General features: G+C 48.9%; 1 protein-coding gene across 7 annotated transcripts in view; it reads left to right on the top strand.

Annotated features, from left to right (window-relative positions):
- The first annotated feature begins 13,109 nt into the window (after positions 1 to 13,109).
- Positions 13,110 to 22,259, top strand: part of ZER1 (zyg-11 related cell cycle regulator) — a 45,174-nt gene continuing 36,024 nt past the window's right edge. For 2 of the 7 annotated variants that reach the window (XM_039474651.2, XM_074395426.1), the window contains exon 1: positions 13,110 to 13,478. The gene's annotated coding sequence lies outside the window, so the exon portion shown is untranslated. The remainder of the gene's footprint in view (positions 13,479 to 22,259) is intronic. The other 5 variants (XM_039474650.2, XM_074395425.1, XM_003940035.4 and 2 more) reach the window with 3 other exon arrangements.

The raw sequence follows: 22,259 nt of genomic DNA, 5'->3' as shown, positions 1-22,259 counted from the left end.
TTTTTAGTAGAGACAGAGTTCACCATGTTGGCCAGGATGGTCTCAAATTCCTGACCTCAGGTGATCCACATGCCTTGGCCTCCCAAAGTGCTGGAATTACAGGTGTGAAACACCGTGCTCAGCCTATTATACATTTTTTTTTTTCTTTTTTTTGAGACGGAATCTCACTCTGTCGTCAGGCTGGAGTGCAGTGGTGAGATCTCGGCTCACTGCAACCTCTGCCTCCTGGTTTAAAGCTATTCTCCTGCTTCAGTCTCCCAAGTAGCTGGGATTACAGGTGGCTGCCAACACACCTGGATAATTTTTGTATTTTTAGCAGAGACAGGGTTTTACCTTGTTGGCCAGGATGGTCTCCATCTCCTGACCTCATGATCCGCCCTCCTCAGCCTCCCAAAGAGCTGGGATTACAGGCGTGAGCCGCCACGCCAAGCCTATTGTACATTTTAAAATCCCCACCACCACATTTTTCCCCCGGGACAAGGTCTTGTTCTGTTCCTAGGCTGAAGTACAGAGATTGCAGTGAGCTGAGATCACGCCACTGCACTGCAGCCTAGGCAACAGAGTGAGACCCTGTCTCAAAAAAGAAAAAAAAAAAAAAAAAGAGAATAATAATTGCTGACAAGGATGTGGAGAGATAGGAACCCACACATGTGTTGGAGGGAATGTAAAATGGTGCAGCTGCTATGGAAAATAGTAGGACAGTTCCTCAAAAAGCTAAACATAGAATTACCCTATGACTCAGCACTTCTACTCCTAGGCGTTGAAAGCATGGACAGGGCCAGGCACAGTGATTCATGCTTGTAATCGAAGCACTCTGGGAGGCCAAGACAGGATTGCTTGAGGCCAGGAGTTCCAGACCAGCCTGGGCAACATAATGAGACCCCCATCTCTACAAAAAAAAAAAAATCATAAAATTGGCTGGGCATGGGCCGGGCGCGGTGGCTCAAGCCTGTAATCCCAGCACTTTGGGAGGCCGAGGCGGGTGGATCACGAGGTCGAGAGATCGAGACCATCGTGGTCAACATGGTGAAACCCCGTCTCTACTAAAAACACAAAAAAGTAGCTGGGCATGGTGGCGCTTGCCTGTAATCCCAGCTAGTCAGGAGGCTGAGGCAGGAGAATTGCTTGAACCCAGGAGGCGGAGGTTGCGGTGAGCCGAGATCGTGCCATTGCACTCCAGCCTGGGTAACAAGAGCGAAACTCCGTCTCAAAAAAAAAAAAAAAAATTGGCTGGGCATGGTGGCTCATGCCTGTAATCCTAGCACTCTGAGAGGCCAAGGCAGGCAGATCACGAGGTCAGGAGATGGAGACCATTCTGGCTAATATGGTGAAACCCCGTTTCTACTAAAAAGACAAAAAAATTAGCTGGGTGTGGTGGCATGTGCCTGTAGTCCCAGCTGCTTGGGAGGCTGAGACAGGAGAATCGCTTGAACCCAGGAGGCAGAAGTTGCAGTGAGGTGAGATTGAGATACTGCACTCCAGCCTGGGTGACAGAGTGAGACTCTGTCTCAATTAAAAAAAAAAAAAAAAAAATCAGGCCGGGTGCGGTGGCGCAAGCCTGTAATCCCAGCACTTTAGGAGGCTGAGGTGGGTGGATCACGAGGTCAAGAGATCGAGACCATCCTGGTCAACAAGGTGAAACCCCGTCTCTACTAAAAATACAAAAAATTAGCTGGGCATGGTGGCACGTGCCTGTAATCCCAGCTACTCAGGAGGCTGAGGCAGGAGAATTGCCTGAACCCAGGAGGTGGAGGTTGCGGTGAGCCGAGATCGCGCCATTGCACTCCAGCCTGGGTAACGAGAGCGAAACTCGGTCTCAAAAAAAAAAAAAAAAAAAAAAAAACATAACATTTATCAAGACATGGTGGCACACACTTGGGGTCCCAGCTACTCAGGAGGGTGAGGTGGGAGGATCATTTGAGCCTGGGAGGTTGGAGGCTGCAGTGAGCCATGATCAATCCATTGCACTCTAGCCTGGGTGACAGAGTGAGAAAAAAAAAAAAAAAAGACAGAAAGCAGGCACAGATAGTTGTATGCCAGTTGCAGCAGTATTCCCAATAGCCAAAGGGTGGAAACAATTCACATGACCATCCACAGGTGAATGGATAAATAAAATGTTGTATATGTGGAATATTATTCAAGCATAAAAAGAAAGTGAGGTGTTTTGTGTTTGTTTGTTTGTTTGTTTGTTTGTTTTCTGAGACGGAGTTTCGTTCTTGTTACCCAGGCTGGAGTGCAATGGCGCGATCTCGGCTCACCGCAACCTCCGCCTCCTGGGTTCAGGCAATTCTCCTGCCTCAGCCTCCTGAGTAGCTGGGATTACAGGCACGTGCCACCATGCCCAGCTAATTTTTTGTATTTTTTAGTAGAGACGGGGTTTCACCATGTTGACCAGGATGGTCTTGATCTCTTGACCTCGTGATCTGCCCGCCTCGGCCTCCCAAAGTGCTGGGATTACAGGCTTGAGCCACCATGCCCGGCGAAAGTGAGGTTTTTTTACATGCTACAACATGGATGAACCTTGAAGACATTACACTAAGTAACACGGCCAGTCACAAAAGGACAAACACTGTATGATTGCCCTTGTATAAGGCAGCTAGGATAAGCAAATTTATAAAAAGTAAAAGTGGGGCCGGGCGCGGTGGCTCAAGCCTGTAATCCCAGCACTTTAGGAGGCCAAGCGGGTGGATCACGAGGTCAAGAGATCGAGACCATCCTGGTCAACATGGTGAAACCCCGTCTCTACTAAATATACAAAAAATTAGCTGGGCATGGTGGCGCGTGCCTGTAGTCCCAGCTACTCAGGAGGCTGAGGCAGGAGAATTGCCTGAACTCAGGAGGCGGAGGTTGCGGTGAGCCAAGATCGTCCCATTGCACTCCGGCCTGGGTAAGGAGAGTGAAACTGTCTCAAAAAAAAAAAAAAAAAGTAAAAGTGGATTAGATGTCACTCACCAGGCGCTATGGAGATGCAGAATGGGAAGTTATTGCTTAATGGTTATAGTTTCTATTTGGGGTAATGAAAAATTTTGGAAATAGGCTGAGCAAGATTATCTGTAATCCCAGCACTTTGGAAGGCCAAGGGAAGAAGGCCATTTGAGACCAAGAGTTCAAGACTAGCCTGCAAAACATAGTAAGACCACATCTAAGAAAAAAATTTGGTTTTGGCCAGGCTCAGTGGCTCACACCTGTAATCCCAGCACTTTGGGAGGTCGAGGCAGGCGGATCATGAAGTCAAGAGATGGAGACTATCTGGTCCACATAGTGAAACCCATCTCTACTAAACTTACAAAAATTAGCTGGGCATAGTGGCACGTGCCTATAGTCCCAGCTACTCAGGAGGCTGAGGAAGGAGAATTGCTTGAACCCGGAAGGTGGAGGTTGCAGTGAGCCAAGATTGCACCACTGCACTCTAGCCTGGCGCCTGGAGACAGAGCAAGACTCTGTCTCAAAAAATTAAAAAAAAAAATTTTCGTTTTTTGAGATACCATCTCGCTCTTTCACCCGGGCTGAGCACAGTGGCGGGATCTTGGCTCACTGCAGCCCCAGCATCCTGGGCTCAAGAGATCTTCCTGCCTCAACCACCTGAGTAGCCAAGACCACATACCTATGGGACCATGCCTGGCCAATTTTTTGTATTTTTTGAAGAGGCAGGGTTTTGCCACTTTGCCCAGGGTAGTCTTGAACTCCTGAGCTCAAGCAATCCACCCATCTTGGCCTCCTAAAGTGCTGGGATTACAGGCGGGAGCTCTACACCTGGCCTACAAAACTTCAACAACAATCACTAGCAGGGCATGGTGGTGCGCACCTGTAGTCCTAGCTACTTGGGAGGCTGAGGCAGGAGAATTGCTTGAACCTAGGTATTTGAGGCTGCAGTGAGCTATGCTCACACCACTGCACTCCAGCTGATGTAACAAAGCAAAATCATGTCTCAAAAGAAAACAAACAACAAAGTACTTTTGGAAATAAATAGTTTACAAAGCTGCTAACATAAAAGTCAAAGGATGTAAAAAGATTACATAGTGTAACAGTGATCAATATCTTGACTCTCAGCTTCAAATTCTCTCATTATTTCCTGCTCCGAGTAAATGGATTTGGGACTTTAAACTATTTTTCCTGCATGGAATGGGTTTTCCTTTCAAGTTCTGGTGCACTTGGTAGACAGACTTCCGTAGAACAGGGGTCTTCTCGATCGCCTGCCTATTGCCAGCAGCCAGGAACATCTTCCAACCCTCTTCTCTGGCATTATTTTCAGAAAGGAGCCTCTGGTGGGACACCTCCCTGTAAACAGCTTTCCCAAGCACCTTAGATGGTTGATTTCTGGCAAGTTCTGTGACACTATTACCAAAACACCAAGGGTTTGGTCTAGGTCTTGCTGCTCACTGCACAGAAAGCCAATCACTGAGACAACCAGTACCGCCAGGAAAGAAACCGTTAATCAGGTGCTGCCGCCAAGGAGGTGAGAGATCAGCTTTAAATCCATCTCCTTGACCAACAGAATTAGGAGTTTTTTATTTACTGATTAATTGATTAAGATGGAGTATTGCTCTTGTTGTCCAGGCTGGAGTGCAATGGCACGATCTCTGCTCACCACCACTTCCACCTCCTGGGTTCAAGCGGTTCTCCTGCCTCAACCTCCCTAGTAGCTGGGATTACAGGTGCATACCACCATACCTGGGTAATTTTTGTATTTCTAGTAAAGACAGGGTTTGACCATGTTAATCAGGCTGGTCTCAAACTCCTGATCTCCTGATCCTCCTGCCTTGGCCTCCTAAAGTGCTGGGATTAAAGGCATGAGCCACAGTGCCTGGCCAAATTAGGAGTTTATATAGCAGAAAAGAAATGTAGCTACATACAGGAAAACAGGAATTAGAAGAGGATAAGAAAGAGGAGTTGTTCAACAGGAAGCAGGTAGCAGGTGGTCAGGTAGTCATGACCAGTGAGGGGTCTGGTTTCTCATTGTCCAGATGCTGTGATCTGGTAAGTTTCGGTTCCTTGATACTTTCTGAGAGGCCTGATCATTGGTTTCCTGAGAAAGAAATTCAGATAAGACAAATGTAACATTTTCAAGTTTCAAGACTCCTGAAGGTCAACTTCTACATTTATTAAAAATAAATCATAGGCCGGGCGCAGTGGCTCAAGCCTGTAATCCCAGCACTTTGGGAGGCCGAGGGGGGTGGATCACGAGGTCGAGAGATCGAGACCATCTTGGTCAACATAGTGAAACCCCGTCTCTACTAAAAATACAAAAAACTAGCTGGGCATGGTGGCGCGTGCCTGTAATCCCAGCTACTCAGGAGGCTGAGGCAGGAGAACTGCCTGAGCCCAGGAGGCGGAGGTTGAGGTGAGCCGAGATCGCGCCATTGCACTCCAGCCTGGGTAAGGAGAGCGAAACTCCGTCTCAAAAAAAAAAAAAAAAAAAAAAAATCATAAACATCAGTTATGTGGGATAATGGGGTTGGTCTCAACATGACACCACAGCTGACTTCCAGCAAGTTTCAGAAGTAGAATTTCCAGAAAGTTCCATCAGTGCAACATCACCATGACTTTGTTACCATTTGGGGAGCCACAGCCTTGTCCTTTCTAACAAGGTCTGGATCTCTGGGGAAGTCCTTTTCTTTAAGAGCTATATTTTGAGCCGGGCACGGTGGCTCAAGCCTGTAATCCCAGCACTTTGGGAGGCCAAGGCGGGTGGATCACAAGGTCAAGAGATCGAGACCATCCTGGTCAACATGGTGAAACCCCGTCTCTACTAAAAATACAAAACATTAGCTGGGCATGGTGGCGGGTGCCTGTAATCCCAGCTACTCAGGAGGCTGAGGCAGGAGAATTGCCTGAACCCAGGAAGCAGAAGTTGCGGTGAGCCGAGATCGTGCCATTGCACTTCAGCCTGGGTAACAAGAACGAAACTCCGTCTCAAAAATAAATAAATAAATAAACAAGAGCTATATCTTACCCCAACGGGTGGTATCTGCTATTCCTTTTTATTATTTTTTTTATTTTTTGAGACAGAGTCTTGCTCTGTCGCCAGGCACCAGGTTGGAGTGCAGTGGCGCGATCTCGGCTCACTGCAACCTCTGCCTCCCGGGTTCAATCAATTCTCCTACGTCAGCCTCCCAAGTAGCTGGGACTACAGGCACATGCCACCATGACCAGCTAATTTTTGTATTTTTAGTAGCAACGGGATTTCATCATGTTAGCCAGGATGGTCTCAATCTCTCGACCTCGTGATCCACCCACCTCGGCCTCCCAAAGTGCTAGGATTACAGGCATGAGCCACTGTACCTGGCCAATATCTGCTGTTCCTATATTCTTTTTTTTTTTTTTTTTTTTTTTTTTTTGAGACAAAGTCTCGCTCTGTTGCCAGGCACGAGGCTGGAGGGTAGTGGCATAATATTGGCTCACTGCAACCTCCGCCTTTCAGGTTCAAGCAATTCTCCTGCCTCAGCTTTCCGAGTAGCTGGGACTACAGGCACATGCCACCATGCCCAGATAATTTTTGCATTTTTTAGTAGAGACTGAGTTTCACCATGTTGGCCAGGATGGTCTCGATCTCTTGACCTCGTGTTCCACGCGCTTCGGCCTCCCAAAGTGCTGGGATTACAGGCATGAGCCACCGCACCTGGCTGCTATTCCTATATTCTTTAGAGTTTTTTTTTTAAAAACTTATTAACCAAAAAACAAAACAAAACAAAACTTTTTAACCAATCCCTTGGCATTCCAGTATCGTTATTGTTAATAAATCTTTTTTTTTTTTTTTTTTTTTTTGACACAGGGTCTTACTCTGACACCCAGCCTGGATTGCAGTGGCACAATCTCAGCTCACTACAACCTCTGCTCCTGGGCTTAAGTAATCCTCTCATCTCAGCTTTCCAAGTAGCTCAGACCACAGGCATGTGCCACCACGCCAGGCTAATTTTTGTATTTTTTGTAGGGGTGTGTTTTTATCATGCTGCCTAGGCTGGTCTTGAACTCCTTGGCTCAAGCTATCTAACCACCTTGGCCTCCCAAAGTGCTAGCATTACAGCCATGAGCCACCATCTCTCTCTCTTTCGTTTTAATTTAAAGCAAAGTTTCACTCTTATTGGCCAGGCTGGAGTGCAATGGTGTGATCTCAGCTCACTGCAACCTCCACCTCCGGGGTTCAAGCAATTCTCCTGCCTCAGCCTCCTGAGTAGCTGGGATTACAGGCATGTGCCATCACGCCAGGCTAATTTTTGTATTTTTAGTAGAGACAGAGTTTCTCTATGTTGGTCAGACTGGTCTTAAACTCCCAACCTCAGGTGATCTACCCACCTTGGCCTCCCAAAATGCTGGGAATACAGGCTTGAGCCACTGCATCTTAGTAGGTAAGAAGTGGCATCTCACTGTGATTTTTTTTTTTTTTTTTTTTTTTTGAGACGGAGTTTCGCCCTTGTTACCCAGACTGGAGTGCAATGGCACGATCTCGGCTCACCGCAACCTCCGCCTCCTGGGCTCAGGCAATTCTCCTGCCTCAGCCTCCTGAGTAGCTAGGATTACAGGCACGTGCCACCATGCCCAGCTAATTTTTTGCACTTTTAGTAGAGACGGGGTTTCACCATGTTGACCAGGATGGTCTCGATCTCTCGACCTCGTGATCCACCCGCCTTGGCCTCCCAAAGTGCTGGGATTACAGGCTTGAGCCACCGCGCCCGGCCCTCACTGTGATTTTGATTTGCATGTGAGTTCTCCAACTTTGTTCTTTTACAAGTTTGTTTTAGCTAGTAAGGATCCCTTGAGATTCCATATGAATATTAGAATGAATTTTTCTGTATTTCAAAAACCACTATTGGAATTTTTTTTTTTTTTTTTGAGATAAAGTCTCACCCTGTCACCCAGGTGGGAGTGCAGTGGTGTGATCTTTGCTCACTGAAACCTCCGCCTCCCGGGTTAAAGTGATTCTCCTGCCTCAGCCTCCCAAGCAGCTGGTATTAAGGGTACCTACCACCAATGCCTGGCTAAATTTTGTATTTTTAATAGAGATGGGTTTTCACCATGTTGGTCAGGCTGGTCTCAAACTCCTGACCTCATGATCTGCCCATCTTAGCCTCCTAAAGTGCTGGAATTACAGGTGTGAACCACCGCACCTGGCCGGGATTTTTTTTTTTTTTTTTTTTTTTGAGACAGTCTCAGTCTGTTGCTCAGGCTGGAGTGCAGTGGTGCAATCTCGGCTCACTGCAACCTCTGCCTGGGTTAAAGTGATTCTCTTGCCTCAGTCTTCCGAGAAGCTGGGATTAAATGCACCCGCCACCATACCCTACTGATTTTTATACTTTTAGTAGACACAGGATTTCACCATGTTGGCCAAGCTGGTTGTGAACTCCTGACCTTGTGATTGGCCAGCCTCAGCCTCCCAAAATGCTGGGATTACAGGCATGAGCCACCATGCCTGGCCTCAGATGGTTTTTCAAAAGTATATAGAAATGCAACTGATTTTTTTTGTGTTCCTTTTGTATCTTGCAACTTTGCTAAATTCATTTATTACCTCTAAAAATTTTTGTGCATTATTTAAGGTTTTCTTTTCTTCTTTTTTCCTTGCTTTTTTTTCTTTTTTTTTTTTTGAGACAGAGTCTTGCTCTGTCGCCCAGGCTAGAGTACAGTGGCACAATCTCAGTTCACTGCAACCTCTGCCTCCCAGGTTCAAGAGATTCTCCTGCCTCAGCCTCTCAAATAGCTGGGACTACAGGCACCTGCCACCATGCCTGGTTAATTTTTGTATTTTTAGTAGAGACAGGATTTCACCATCTTGGCCATCTTGAACTCACCTGACTTCAAATAATCCACCTGTCTCAGCCTCCCAAAGTGCTGGGATTATAGGCATGAGCTACCATGACCAGTCAATTTTTTTTTCCTTTCTATCTTTTTTTTTTTTTTTTTTTTTTTTTTTTTGAGACTGAGTCTCACTCTGTCACTCAGGCTGGAGTGCAGTGGTGCAATCTCAGCTTACTGCAACCTCCTCCTCCCGGGTTCAAGTGATTCTTCTGCCTCAGCTTCCCGAGTAGCTGGGACTGCAGGCGCCTGCCACCACACCTGGCTAATTTTTGTATTTTTAGTAGAGATGGGGTTTTACCATGTTGGCCAGACTAGTCTTGAACTCCTGACCTTAGTGACCTGCCCGCCTCAGCCTTCCAAATTGCTGGAGTTACAGGTGTGAGTCACCGCGCCCAGCCTACTGTGCTTGATTTTCATATGTTGAACCATGATGGATTTCCAATAATAAATCCCACTTCCACATCTCACTCGGTCGCAGTATATAGTTATGTTAATATCCTGCTGAATTTGGCTTGCTATATCCAAACTATATCTTTTTTCAGCCTCTTACTTTGAACGTATTTCTGTGTTTACATTTAAAGTGGGTTTATTATAGGCAGCATTGTGTTGGGTCTTGCTTTTTTAAAATTAAAAATTTTTAGAGGCAGGGTCTCCCTCTATCACCCAGGCTGGAGTGCAGTGCACTATCATAACTTACTAAAGCCCCAGCCCCCTGGGATCAAGAGATCCTTCTGAGTAGCTGGGACGACAGGCACATGCCACCATACCTCTCTAATTTTTAAATTTTTTGTAGACACAGGATCGCACTACGTTGCCCATGCTGGTCTCAAACTCCTGGATTCAAGTGACCTTCCCACTTTAGCTTCCCAAAGTGAGGGCTTGTCTTTCTTTCTTTTTTTTTTCTCTCTCTCTCTCTCTCTTTTTTTTTTTTTTTTTTTTTTTTTTTTGAGACTGAGTTTTGTTCTTGTCACCCAGGCTGGAGTGCAATAGCGTGATCTCGGCTCACCGCAACCTCCGCCTCCTGGGTTCAGGCAATTCTCCTGCCTCAGCCTCCTGAGTAGCTGGGATTACAGGCACGTGCCACCATGCTCAGCTAATTTTTTGTATTTTTAGTAGAGACGGGGTTTCACCATGTTGACCAGGATGGTCTCGATCTCTCGACCTCGTGATCCACCCGCCTCGGCCTCCCAAAGTGCTGGGATTACAGGCTTGAGCCACCGCGCCCGGCCTATTTTATTTTTTTGAGATGGAGTCTCACTGTATCGCCTAGGCTGGAGTACAATGGCGCAATCTTGGCTCACTACAACCTCCACCTCCAGGGTTCAGGCAATTCTGCTTGTCTTAGCCTCCCTAGTGGCTGGGATTACAGGCATGTACCATGATGCCTGGCTAATTTTTGTATTTTCAGTAGAGATGGGGTTTGACTATGTTAGTCAGGTTGGTCTCAAACTCCTGACTTTGTGATCTGCCTGCCTCAGCCTCCCAAAGTGCTGGGATTACAGGCATGAGCCACCGTGCCCAATCTTTTGTATTTTTAATAGAGACGTGGTTTGACCATGATTACCAGACTGGTCTTGAACTCCTGACCTCCCGATCTGCCCATCTCAGCATCCCAAAGTGCTGAGATAACAGGCATGAGCCACCACACCCAGCTCAAGCAATGTATTAATATGAGAGTTCCCATCTATCCACATCCTCATTAGAATTTGTTATTGTCTCTCTGATTATATCTGTCCTACGGAGCATAAAATTGTACCTCTATTTCCTGGGCTTAAGCAATCCTCCAGCCTCAGCCTCCCAAGTAGCTGGGACTAGAAGTGCACACCACCACACCCAGCTAATTTTTGTATTTTTTGTAGAGGCAGGATCTCCCTATGTTGCCTAGGCTGATCTCTAACTTCTAGGCTCAAGGCTTGGCCTCGGCCTCCCCAGTTGCTGAGATTATAGGTTGTGAGTCAGTTTGCCAAGTCTAAAAGCTTTTTAAAGGATTCAGAATTGTAGGAACATAGTTGTAGGAACATCAGAGACTAAAGGCGCTATGCAACAACAACAACAACAAATCCACAAAATTAGTTATTGGAATGGAGGTGAGGTACCTGTCAAGAAAGGGTTCCTCAAGAAAGCAGCACTAGGCAGGGTGTGGTGGCTCATGCCTGTAATACTGGCACTTTGGGGGGGCCAAGGCAGGCGGATCACCTGAGGTCAAGTGCTTGAGATCAGCCTGACCAACATGGCAAAACCCTAACTCTACTAAAAATACAAAAATTAGCCAGGCATGGTGGTGTTCCTATAATCTCAACCCAGAGGCTGAGGCAGGAGAATCACTTGAACCTGGAAGGGGGAGGCTGCAGTGAGCTGAGATCACACCACTGTACTCCAGCTTGGGCAACAGAGCAAGACTTTGTCTCCAAAAAATAATTAATAATAATAAAATAAAGAAGGAAAGCAGCATCTAAACTGAGACCAGAGGTGGAGAAAGAGCAAGAAGAGTGTTCAGTGTCGAAGAAATTATTTGAATTATTTGAGCCTATGGGAGAGAGGGAGATCATTAAAAGAACCAAAACTGCTTTTTTAAACTGTCAGGTTGGCAAATGAAAGAGGAGGTAAGGGGAGTGAGACAAGAGGTTGGAGAGGGAGAGGGGGTCCTGGGGGTGAGGATGGCCATAAAAGTCTTTGTCATCTATATTAGGTGTTATAAGCAAGAGGATGCCCGAATTAGATTTATGTTTTGGAAAAATCACTCTGGGACTGTGGGAATGTGGAGGGAATGAGAGGTGGGAGGAGGGCCTTGTTAGGAGGGCTGTTGTAGAAATCCAGAGAAGAGCCGCGGTGGCTCACACCTGTAATCCTAGCACTTTGGGAGGCCAAGGCGGGTGGATCATCTGAGGTCCAGAGTTCTAGACCAGCCTGGCCAACATGGCAAAACCTGTTTCTACTAAAAATACAAAAATTAGGGCCGGGCGCGGTGGCTCAAGCCTGTAATCCCAGCACTTTGGGAGGCCGAGGCGGGTGGATCACGAGGTCGAGAGATCGAGACCATCCTGGTCAACAAGGTGAAACCCCGTCTCTACTAAAAATACAAAAAGTTAGCTGGGCATGGTGGTGCGTGCCTGTAATCCCAGCTACTTAGGAGGCTGAGGCAGGAGAATTGCCTGAGCCCAGGAGGCGGAGGTTGCGGTGAGCCGAGATCGCGCCATTGCACTCCAGCCTGGGTAACAAGAGCGAAACTCCGTCTCAAAAAAAAAAAAAAAAAAAAAAAAATACAAAAATTAGTTGGGCACGATGGCAGGCGCCTTGAAGCAGGAAACTTACTTGAACCCGGGAGGTGGAGTTTGTAGTGAGCCGGCTCTGGCCATTGCACTCCAGCCTAGGCAACTAGAGAAAAACTCCATCTCTCAAAAAAAAAAAAAAAAAAAGAGAGAGAAATCCAGACACCGAAATGATGGTGAACAGACATTGGCACTACTGATGGAGGAGAGAGGGGCTGGTTTTTGTTTGTGTTTGAAACGGAGTCTCACTCTGTCACACAGGCTGAAGTGCAGTGTTGAGATCTGGGCTCACTGCCACCTCCGCCTCCTGGGTTCAAGCGATTCTCCTGCTTCAGTCTCCTGAGTAGCTGCGACTACAGGCGCGCACCAGCTCGGCTAATACTTGTATTTGTAGCAGAGTCGGAGTTTCACCATGTTAGCCAGGCTGGTCTCGAATTCCTGACCTCAGGTGATCCGCCCGCCTCGGCCTCCCAAAGTGCTGGGATTACAGGCGTGAGCCACGGGGCCAGGCCAGAAGGGGCTGGTTTGACAGGATCCTTAGGACTTGGAGACTGATCGAGGGGCCTGGGGAAATGCAAGGGCCGAGGTCGCCTCCCAACTTCCCATCTGGAAGCTCGGTTGCCTGGTGGCGCATGCCCTAGATGGAGGTGTAGGAGCACGTTTTCGGGGATGGTGATGACTGCGGCTGGACGCGCGAGTGTGAGCCACCTGGGGAGAACGCGAGAGATGTTTAGCAGGGCGCTTGGATGGAGGGGGCTGGCGCCGAGTCAGTCCTGCCCTTCAGCAGTGCTGGGCTCAGATGAACCGCAGCGCCAGGGCGGGCACCAAACCTGGGATTCCACGAATGGGCCACTCGGAGACCAGGGAGGGCCCTGGAGGACACGTGCTCTCGGCCGGCCAGAAGGCGCACCCCGCTGCCTCCTCCACCCTGGGACTGCACTGGGAACGGGAGAGGAGCCTCTCACCGGTCCCCGGAACCTTCTGCCGCCGCCGCCCGCGTTGGCCGCGGGACGGCTCGGGGGAACCCGTTCGCTGTTGCTAAGGGGCGTCCCCGGAAGTGACGCACCGCGGGTTTGTTGACAGCGGAGGCGGCGGCGGCTGCAGGCTCCGAGCCGTAGGAGCCGGATCGGGGGAGGGGCCGGGCCCGGGAGCCTCAGCCCCGCCGGCAGCCCTAAGGGCAAGGTAACCGCCACGGGGTCCCCGTCGCGACCCTCTCCCGTCCGGAGCTCCCGTCCGCGGGATCCCAAGCTCCGCCCCGCCGACCCCTGTCTCCCCCGGACCCCGGCCCTAGCCTGAAGCAAGGTCCCCAACCTCCTGAGGCGCTCTGGTCCCGGATTCTCCCGGGCTCCATTCTCCGCTCCTCCTCGCCTGCGAAGCATCACGTCCGCTTCCCAACGCTGAGGGCAGCCCCATCCCAGGGTAGGTCCTGGACCCCGGGCCAAGGGATGTACCTGTGTCCTCCTCCTTCGCCTCCTGCCTACGGGGCCTAAGCATCGCCGCTGCAACCACTCTCTGAGGTCCATCTCGGCCAGTGGTGGGAGGGCTTCCTTCTCTATCCCTGCCGCTGGGTCTGAGAATCGTGTCTTTAAAACTGGGCTCCCTTCCTCCAGAAAGAAAATGACGCTCTGTCGTTTGCCCCTACAAGATGGGGGATCGGTGTAGGGCTGAAAGGGCCAGCCTCTGCCCCTCCTACCTGTTGGATGAGCTTAAGTTACCCCAGAGCAGTGCTTAAAAGCTCAGGGACGACTTGGATTCTGGATCAGCTCCCAAAAGGGATGACAAAATACTGGGAATCCAACAGGGTGAGGTTGCAACCCGAGGGCCAAGGGAGCCCGACAGGTGAGTTAAAAGTGAAACTGACTGTACTGGCCACTATAGCTCTGTGGGTAGAACTTGTCTTGGCTGCTCTTTGACTGAGGGACCCCAAGGTTTCCAGTCTTTGCCTGTGTTTTTCAGTCCATTTGTTTTGTTTTGTGTTTCTTTCTTTATTTTTTTAAAAAATAGAGATGGGGTCTTACTATGTTGCCTAGGGTGGTCTCGAACTCCTGGGGTCAGGTGATCCACCTGCTTCAGCCTTCCAAAATGCTGGAATTACAGGCATGAGCCACTGTGCCTGACTAGTGCATTTGGTTTTTAAGGGGGAGGGGAATGTCCGATGTCTTGGGAAAATTCTCAGATATATGATCTTTCCCACAGAATGTTTCTCTTCAGGCTTCACACTGGTTAGGATGAGCATGAAAGCACAGCTTTGAAAAGGGTCGCAGGAGGTTATACTTAAGAGCAGAAAGTGGCGGCCATGGGTGAAGGGCCTCGCTACTTTGGTTCATTTGTTCATTCAGCAAATAATAAACATGATATGTAAGGTGGTCATAAGCGCTTTGGAGAAAAGGAAGGACCATGGGAAGGGTCAGAGAGTGGGAGTTGTCTTTTTATAGAGGGTGTTCAAGGAAGGTCTCTAGTAAGGTGACCTTTGAGCAGAGATAAGTGAGTGAGAGAGCAATCCAGACAGCTCTCTGGTGGCAGAGCATTCCACAGCAAATGCAAAAGTCCTGTGGTCATATGCCTGGTGATTGGAAGAAACAGAAGGAGGGCCAGACACGGTGGCTCACACTTGTAATCCTGGCACTTTGGGAGGTCGAGGTGGGCAGATCACCTGAGGTCAGGAGTTCAAGACCAGCCTGGCCAACATGGTGAAACCTTATCGCTACTAAAAGTACCAAAAAAATTAGCTGGCCATGGTGGCTCATGCCTGTAATCCCAGCTACTCAGGAGGCTGAGGCAGGAGAATTGCTTGAATCTGGGAGGTGGAGGTTGCAGTGAGCTGATATTATGCCTTTGCACTCCAGCCTGGGTGACAAGAGGGAGATTCTATCTCAAAAAAAAAAAAAAAAAAAAAAAGAGGCTGGGTGTGAAGGCTCACACCTGTAATCCCTGTTCGTTGGAAGGCTGAGGCGGGTGGATCACCTGAGATCAGCAGTTCGAGACCAGCCTGGCCAACATGGTGAAACCCTGTCTCTACTAAAAATATAAAAAATCACCTGGGCCTGGTGGTGCACACCTGTAATCCCAGCTACTCAGGAGGCTGAGACAGGAGAATTGCTTGAACCCAGGAGGTGGAGGTTGCAGTGAGCCGAGATCACACCACTGCACTCCAGCCTGAGCAACAAGACAACAAGAGCAAAACTCCATCTCAAAAAAGAAAAGAAACAGCAGGAGGACAGGGGACTGCAGCAGGTTGAAGGAGGGGAAGAGTAGTTGGCAAGGAAGTCAGAGAACAGTGAGGACCAAATAACAGTGTGGAAGACATTAGGGCTGTCCTTGTGATACTGGGTCATAGGGTGTCTAATGGGACACCCTTTCAGAACTGTACTTGTTTAAGGGTCTGGTGGTTGGAGAAAACTCAGATCTGTTTTAGATGACAAATGGCCATTGTGCTTTGGCCTTGGGTTGTAAGTACCCTTCTTCCATCTTTGTAATGACTATTGATGGAATAAATACAAAGAATCATGGTCACAGAGCACTGCAATTAAATCAAGTTATGCTGTTGCTTCCTGGTTGTGAGAATGTGGGCACAGGACCTTTTTCCACCTCAGTGTTCTCAACTGGAAAATAGGGCAGGCTGATGCAGTGGCTCACACCTGTTATCCCAGCATTTTTGGGAGGCCAAGGCAGGTGGATCACCTGAGGTCAGGAGTTCAAGACCAGCCTGGCCAAACACGGTGAAACCCCATCTCTACAAAAAATACAAAAATTAGCTGGGCATGGTGGCACACACCTGTAATCTCAGCTACTTGGGAGGCTGAGGCAGGAGAGTCGCTTGAACTCAAGTAGGCGGAGGTTGAAGTGAGCTGAGATCATGCCACTGCACTCGAGCCTAGGTGACAAGAGTGAAATTCTGTCTCAAAAAAAAAAAAAAAAGGAAAAGAAAATAGGGCTTTGGATTAAATAAGATCATGGGCTGAAGTACTTAATGCAATATTTCATACAAAATGCCCAATACATGCCAGTCACGCTGATGAGGATGTGAAGATGAGGAATGTCTGCATGTATGTCTGCCTCAGAGCCATTCATTTTAGCACTAGCTGGTGGTGTCACCATCTCTAGCTGCCTCCATCAGCTAGTAGGGTTTGAGGAGATACTGGGGAAGGCAAGGTAGAAACTTCTTGACACTCCTTAGAGGTCGCAGTGTGTTAATGTTAGCTTGGTCCTGGCTTTTTTGACAGCACTGGAAGGTGATGGGGACTTTTGAAAAAGAGCCAGGCACTTCCAGTGCTTTGGGAGGCCAAGGCCGGAGGATTGCTTGAGGCCAGGAGTTTGAGACCAGCCTGGACAACATAGGGAAACCTTATCTCTAAAAATAAAATAAAATAATTTCAAAAGAGCCCAGCAAATCCCCATTCTGTCACATAAACAGGCAAAATGAGGGTATTGAAATGAAAGTGACTTGGAGACAGGTTGGAAGGGGCAGCATATGCTGGGCCTAGATAGTAGTTGGAGTGCGTGTGGCTAATCTGTGGGGAGAGGCTGTTGATACCGAAGTGCCTGGCAGAGGCTGCATTTTCCAGTCTGCCTTATAGGAAGTAGAACCACAACCGATCTCCCTCCTTACACCCCAATCCCGGACTAGATCCTTGGCCTAGGTCACAGGCTGAGCAGGGCAACTGGGCCAGAGGATTTGAAAAGGAAAGGTTAGAGCACTTAGGAGCTGAGAGCCAGCATATTAGGGTAGGCCATTGTGGGTAGAGCCCCAGGCTGATGATCTGAGGACCTGGTTCAAGCCCCAGCTCTGCTGCTGGCTTGCTCTCTGAGTTGGCAAGTTCCATCTACTCTCTGGGCCTCAGTTTTCCTATGTGTACGTTAAGAATCATGACTTTCCCTTGCCTCCTACTAACTCTGAAGGCTGTTGGGAGGATGAAATGAGACGCAGGTTGTGAAAGAATTCGGTGTGCTCTGAAGCTCTCTACAAACGTAAAGAATGGTTCTTATCAATTAGTACCACCGGGATTCTGCAGACACATTTTGGGGGCCCACTAGCTGGAAGACTGCTCTTGGCACTGTGTTTTTTTTGCCTGGCTTCAGTACCTCACCTGTTCTGGACTCCTGAGAGGTGAATGCAGAGACCCTTGTCTGGTTATGTATTTGCGGACCACTGTCTTATATCTGGTACAGTCACTGAAACTGATTTTGCAGCTTCAGAGATGCAGAAGGGTCTCTCTAAGCATTATTCTCAGGAACATCACTCCTCATAATTATCGGTGAGCACCTTCCTGCCAGTCTTTTATGGGATCTCCTCAGCAACTCTGTTTGCAACACACACAACAGAGCGTGTGCCACTCACAACACAGTGACAGGTAAGGACTTTGATAAATATTGAGGTTGGAAAACACTGGCTGGGGACCTTGTGGAGCTGAGGCTCTGTCACCGGCACCAAGCCAGTCACATACTCTGTCATGGAGACCCCAGGGATCACACAGAGTCCCTGCCCTTAGGAAGCTTTCAGTGCTGTGGCCAAAAAATGACGTATGCCCACAGAGTGGTTACCAGCAGTACTGGATCACATGAGCTCAGTGCCTGAGATGTAAGGAAGCGGCAGAGGCTCATGGAGCAGAAGGGAAAGCTGAGGCTTGGAGATATGGTCCCTCCCCACAGCATAATGGCAAGGAGCTTGAACTTTAGGGTCAGGCACTTACCAAGGGACCTTGTGCAAGTCAGTGCACATCTTTGAACCATTGTTTCTTCATCTGGGAAACCAAATGATAACATGTGTCTCATCAGTTATCTGTGGTGGCCAGGTGCCATGGTTCACACCTGGAATTCCAGCACTTTGGGAAGCTGAGGTAGGCAGATCGTTTGAGCCAAGGAGTTCTAGACCAGCCTGGGAAACATGGTGAGGCCTCATCTCTACAAAAAAATAAAAATAGGGCCGGGCGCGGTGGCCCAAGCCTGTAATCCCAGCACTTTGGGAGGCCGAGGCGGGTGGATCACAAGGTCGAGAGATCGAGACCATCCTGGTCAACAAGGTGAAACCCTGTCTCTACTAAAAATACAAAAAATTAGCTGGGCATGGTGGTGTGTGCCTGTAATCCCAGCTACTCAGGAGGCTGAGGCAGGAGAATTGCTTGAACCCAGGAGGCGGAGGTTGCGGTGAGCCAAGATCGCCCCATTGCACTCCAGCCTGGGTAACAAGAGCGAAACTCCATCTCCAAAAATAAAATAAAATAAAATAAAATAAAATAAAATTAGCCAGGTCTGGTGGTATACACCTGTAGTTACAGCTACTTGAGAGGCTGACGTGGGAGATTGCTAGAACTCGAGAGGTGGAGGTTGTAGCAAGCTAAGATTGTACCACTGCACTCCAGCCTGGGTGACAGAGTGAGACCCTGTCTTAAAAGAAAAATAAGCCGGGCGCGGTGGCTCAAGCCTGTAATCCCAGCACTTTGGGAGGCCGAGGCGGGTGGATCACGAGGTCAAGAGATCGAGACCATCCTGGTCAACATGGTGAAACCCCGTCTCTACTAAAAATACAAAAAATTAGCTGGGTATGGTGGCGCGTGCCTGTAATCCCAGCTACTCAGGAGGCTGAGGCAGGAGAATTGCCTGAACCCAGGAGGCGGAGGTCGCGGTGAGCCAAGATCAAGCCACTGCACTCCAGCCTGGGCAACAAGAGGGAAACTCCATCTCAAAAAAAAAAAGAATGAGGCCGGGTGCGGTGGCTCAAGCCTGTAATCCCAGCACTTTGGGAGGCCGAGGCGGGTGGATCACGAGGTCAAGAGATCGAGACCATCCTGGTCAACAAGGTGAAACCCCGTCTCTACTAAAAATACAAAAAGTTAGCTGGGCATGGGGGTGCGTGCCTGTAATCCCAGCTACTCAGGAGGCTGAGGCAGGAGAATTGCTTGAACCCAGGAGGCGGAGGTTGCGGTGAGCCGAGATCGCGCCATTGCACTCCAGCCTGGGTAACAAGAGCGAAACTCCGTCTCAAAAAAAAAAAAAAAGAAAAAGAAATAGGCCAAGCACAGTGGCTCACGCCTGTAATCCCAGCACTTTGGGAGGCTGAGGCAGGTGGATCACCTGAGGTCAGGAGTTTGAGACCTGCCTGGCCAACATGGCAAAACTCCGTCTCTACTAAAAATACAAAAATTAGCCAGGCATGGTGGCGGGCACCTGTAATCCTAGCCACTTGGGCAACAAGAGCAAAACTCCTCCTCAAAAAAGAAAAATAAATAAGTTATCTGTGGCTTTGATGCGAACATGCATGGGAAGCTGGACACACTGGGTCTTTTTTTTTTTTTTTTTTTTTTTGGAGACAGAGTCTCATTCTGTCAACCAGGCAGGAGTGTGGTGGTGCAATCTTGGCTCACTGTAACCTCCGCCTCCCAGGTTCAAATGATTATCCCACTTCGGTCTCTTGAGTAGCTGGGACTAGAGGTGCACACCACCATGCCTGGCTAATTTTTGTATTTTTAGTAGAGACAGGGTTTCACCATGTTGGCCAGGATGGTCTCAAACTCCTAATTTCCACCCGCCGTGGCCTCCCAAAGTGCTAGGATTACTAGCACTTTGTGGGCCACTGCACTCAGCCTGACACAGAGTCTTGAACTAATGAACTACCTGTGCACGTATCTGTCTGTTCAAAGCCATAGTCCATGGCAAATTACACAGCCATAGCCGCTTCAATCCAGCTCCCTTTTCTGTAAGTTGTAGATGGTAACTCCTGCCTTGTGGGGCATTGAGAGAATTCAGTGAATTAACACATATAAAATACTTAGCAGAATTATACTTGGTATTCAGTATGGGTAGGATCAGTAATACATTTGATTACAAGACTAGCAGCCAGCCAGCCTGATTACTAGTCAAATGCAGCCTCCTCAAAACCTCTCTGTCTCCAGCATCACCAGCAGCCACCTCGCCGTGATGCACACTCCTCCCTCATAACCCACCTCACAGATTTAATCTCTGCAGACTTTTCGGAGCGACATGGCCTCTGGTTTTTCATCTGTATCTTGACCGCCTGGAGATCCCCACACTTGCTCTGATTGCCTTCATACCCCCAGTCTCTGGCCGTTGATCTACTCCCTCCTGAAAAGCATCTAGCCTCTGTAAATAGGGCGTTTGTTTGGGTTTTACCCCCAGCTCCTGGGTTAATATTTCACAGGGTGAGCACTGCTCCAAGGCTCAGAGCTTCTAGCTCCCCCACCTCTCTGTCCCCTGGGTGTCAGGACGCTGGAAGGATCCCATGCTCCCTCCCCTGGATTTCAGTTTCCCTTTTTCTCCCATTGTTTGGATGGGTAGACTGAAGCAGGGGTCTTTGGCAGATTAATGCCCTAAAAAAAAAAAAAGAGAGAGAGAGAGAGAAGCAGGGGTCTGCTTTAGGTTTGTGTCTCACTCTCCAGTTTTGTGATCTTAGGCTAACTGCTTCTTCTGCGTCAGTGTCTTCATCAGAAAATGGGGTAACAATCTCTATCTCATAGAACTGGAGTAAGGTAATTCCAGCCACAGCAAACCTTTGTTCTGTTTAACGCCAGGCTTAAGTTGGGCACAGAAGTCAGGCACCGAGGATGCAGGTGTGTGTGCGCTTGTGTGTGTGTGTGTGTGTGTGTGTCTGTGTGTGTGTGTGTTTATACATGTGCGTGCGTACAGGCATGCAAGCAAACAGCTTCTGCCCTCCCAGAGCTCACAGGCAGTGGGAGGGGGTCAGTAGCCAAATTGTTATGCAGATGATTAATTAGTTACAAGTATAGGATACTAGGAAATGTTTTGTCAGTTAAATAAGAGACTACTAAAGCCTGTGAGGAGCTTAGGACCACATCTGGAAACAGCCAACATGGACGTGGTGCTGCGGTGCCTGCTGCTGCTGCTGTTTTTCTCTCTCTTCTCTCTCACCTCCCCCATTCCCCAGGATGTCGTAAGTTCATGATAGATCTAGTTTTAGAGAATATGCAAGAAAAGGGATGGAGAAAGACACAGGGTTCTCCCAGTGTGGTGGTCAGTCATAATCAGAGTTGCCTCTGTCCTCAGTGCTAGAATTCCAGATGGCCTGTGCCTGCCCTGAGGATGACAGTCCTTAAGAAGTGGAGTAGGCAGAGTGGAGTAGGTAGAGATGGCTGCCTCTGGCAGGTGCCATGCCTGCAGCTGGATGGGGCTAGGCATTGTTGCCCCAGGGCCTTTCAGTCTTTGTGGCAGGATGGAGGATGGCTCCTTCCTCTTCCGACTCATTCCATCCCTGAGTAGCAAGGTCAGCACTGCCAAGGGGAGGTTAGCATGGTGCCATCTATCTGGCTTGTCTTTGGAGGGCTTTTGATGACCTTGGCAATTGACATGGTGGTGTTTCTTCCACTTGGGGAGTGGGATTAGGGCAGAGTAGCTGCCTAGGTAACTGGGCTCAGACCTGCAGAAAAGATAAAGTCCTGGTGGCTCTCCCTCATTTGGAGCCCTGAGGCATCATTTGCAGCCACTGGGTACCCAGCAGTGTCCTGGGCAGAGTGAGCAGGGACAATGCAAGAGCGTGCTGTGCCTCCCAGGCCTCATGCAGACCCCAGCTGGCGAGTCCTTCATCATTCCTTCCACAGGCCTTTGTTGAAACCTCACGGTGTGGCAGGCCTCACATGGAGTGTTCAGTGCTTCCTTTGTTCATTTAGCAAACAGTCATGGACCTGGGCCCCGTGGTGCCCACATCCCATGCAGCCCCTCTCCTTGCAGCTTGGGTACTTCTTTGCTTCCTCCTGAAGTGCCTTCCCCTTCTCTCCCCACCACCGGAGTTAACTAGGACTTATTTTTTGGGTTCCAGCTGCAATGTCATTTTTTTTTTTTTGAGATGGAGTTTTCACTTTTTTTGCCCAGGCTGGAGTTCAATGGCATAATTCGGCTCATTGCAACCTCTACCTCCCGGGTTAAAGTGAGTCTTCTGCCTCAGCCTCCCCCAGCAGCTGGGATTACAGGTGTGCACCACCATGCCCGGCTAATTTCTGTATTTTTAGTAGAGATGGGGTTTCACCATGTCGGCCAGGCTGGTCTCGAACTCCTGACTTCAGGTGATCTGTCTACCTCGGCCTCCCAAAGTGCTGGGATTACAGGTGTGAGCCACTGCACCGGGCCTGAAATGTCACTTCTAAGGACACCTGCTCTGACTCTCCAGTCCAGGGAAGTCCCCTGGTTGAACACTGAGAGCCCCAGGTCCCTCCTCCAAGATGCTGGTCCCAG

The sequence above is a fragment of the Saimiri boliviensis genome, chromosome 2, assembly GCF_048565385.1.
Source record: "Saimiri boliviensis isolate mSaiBol1 chromosome 2, mSaiBol1.pri, whole genome shotgun sequence".
NCBI lineage: Eukaryota > Metazoa > Chordata > Mammalia > Primates > Cebidae > Saimiri > Saimiri boliviensis.
The sequence above is the reverse complement of the archived record's forward strand: the minus strand, read 5'-3'. Positions and strand labels throughout refer to the sequence as shown.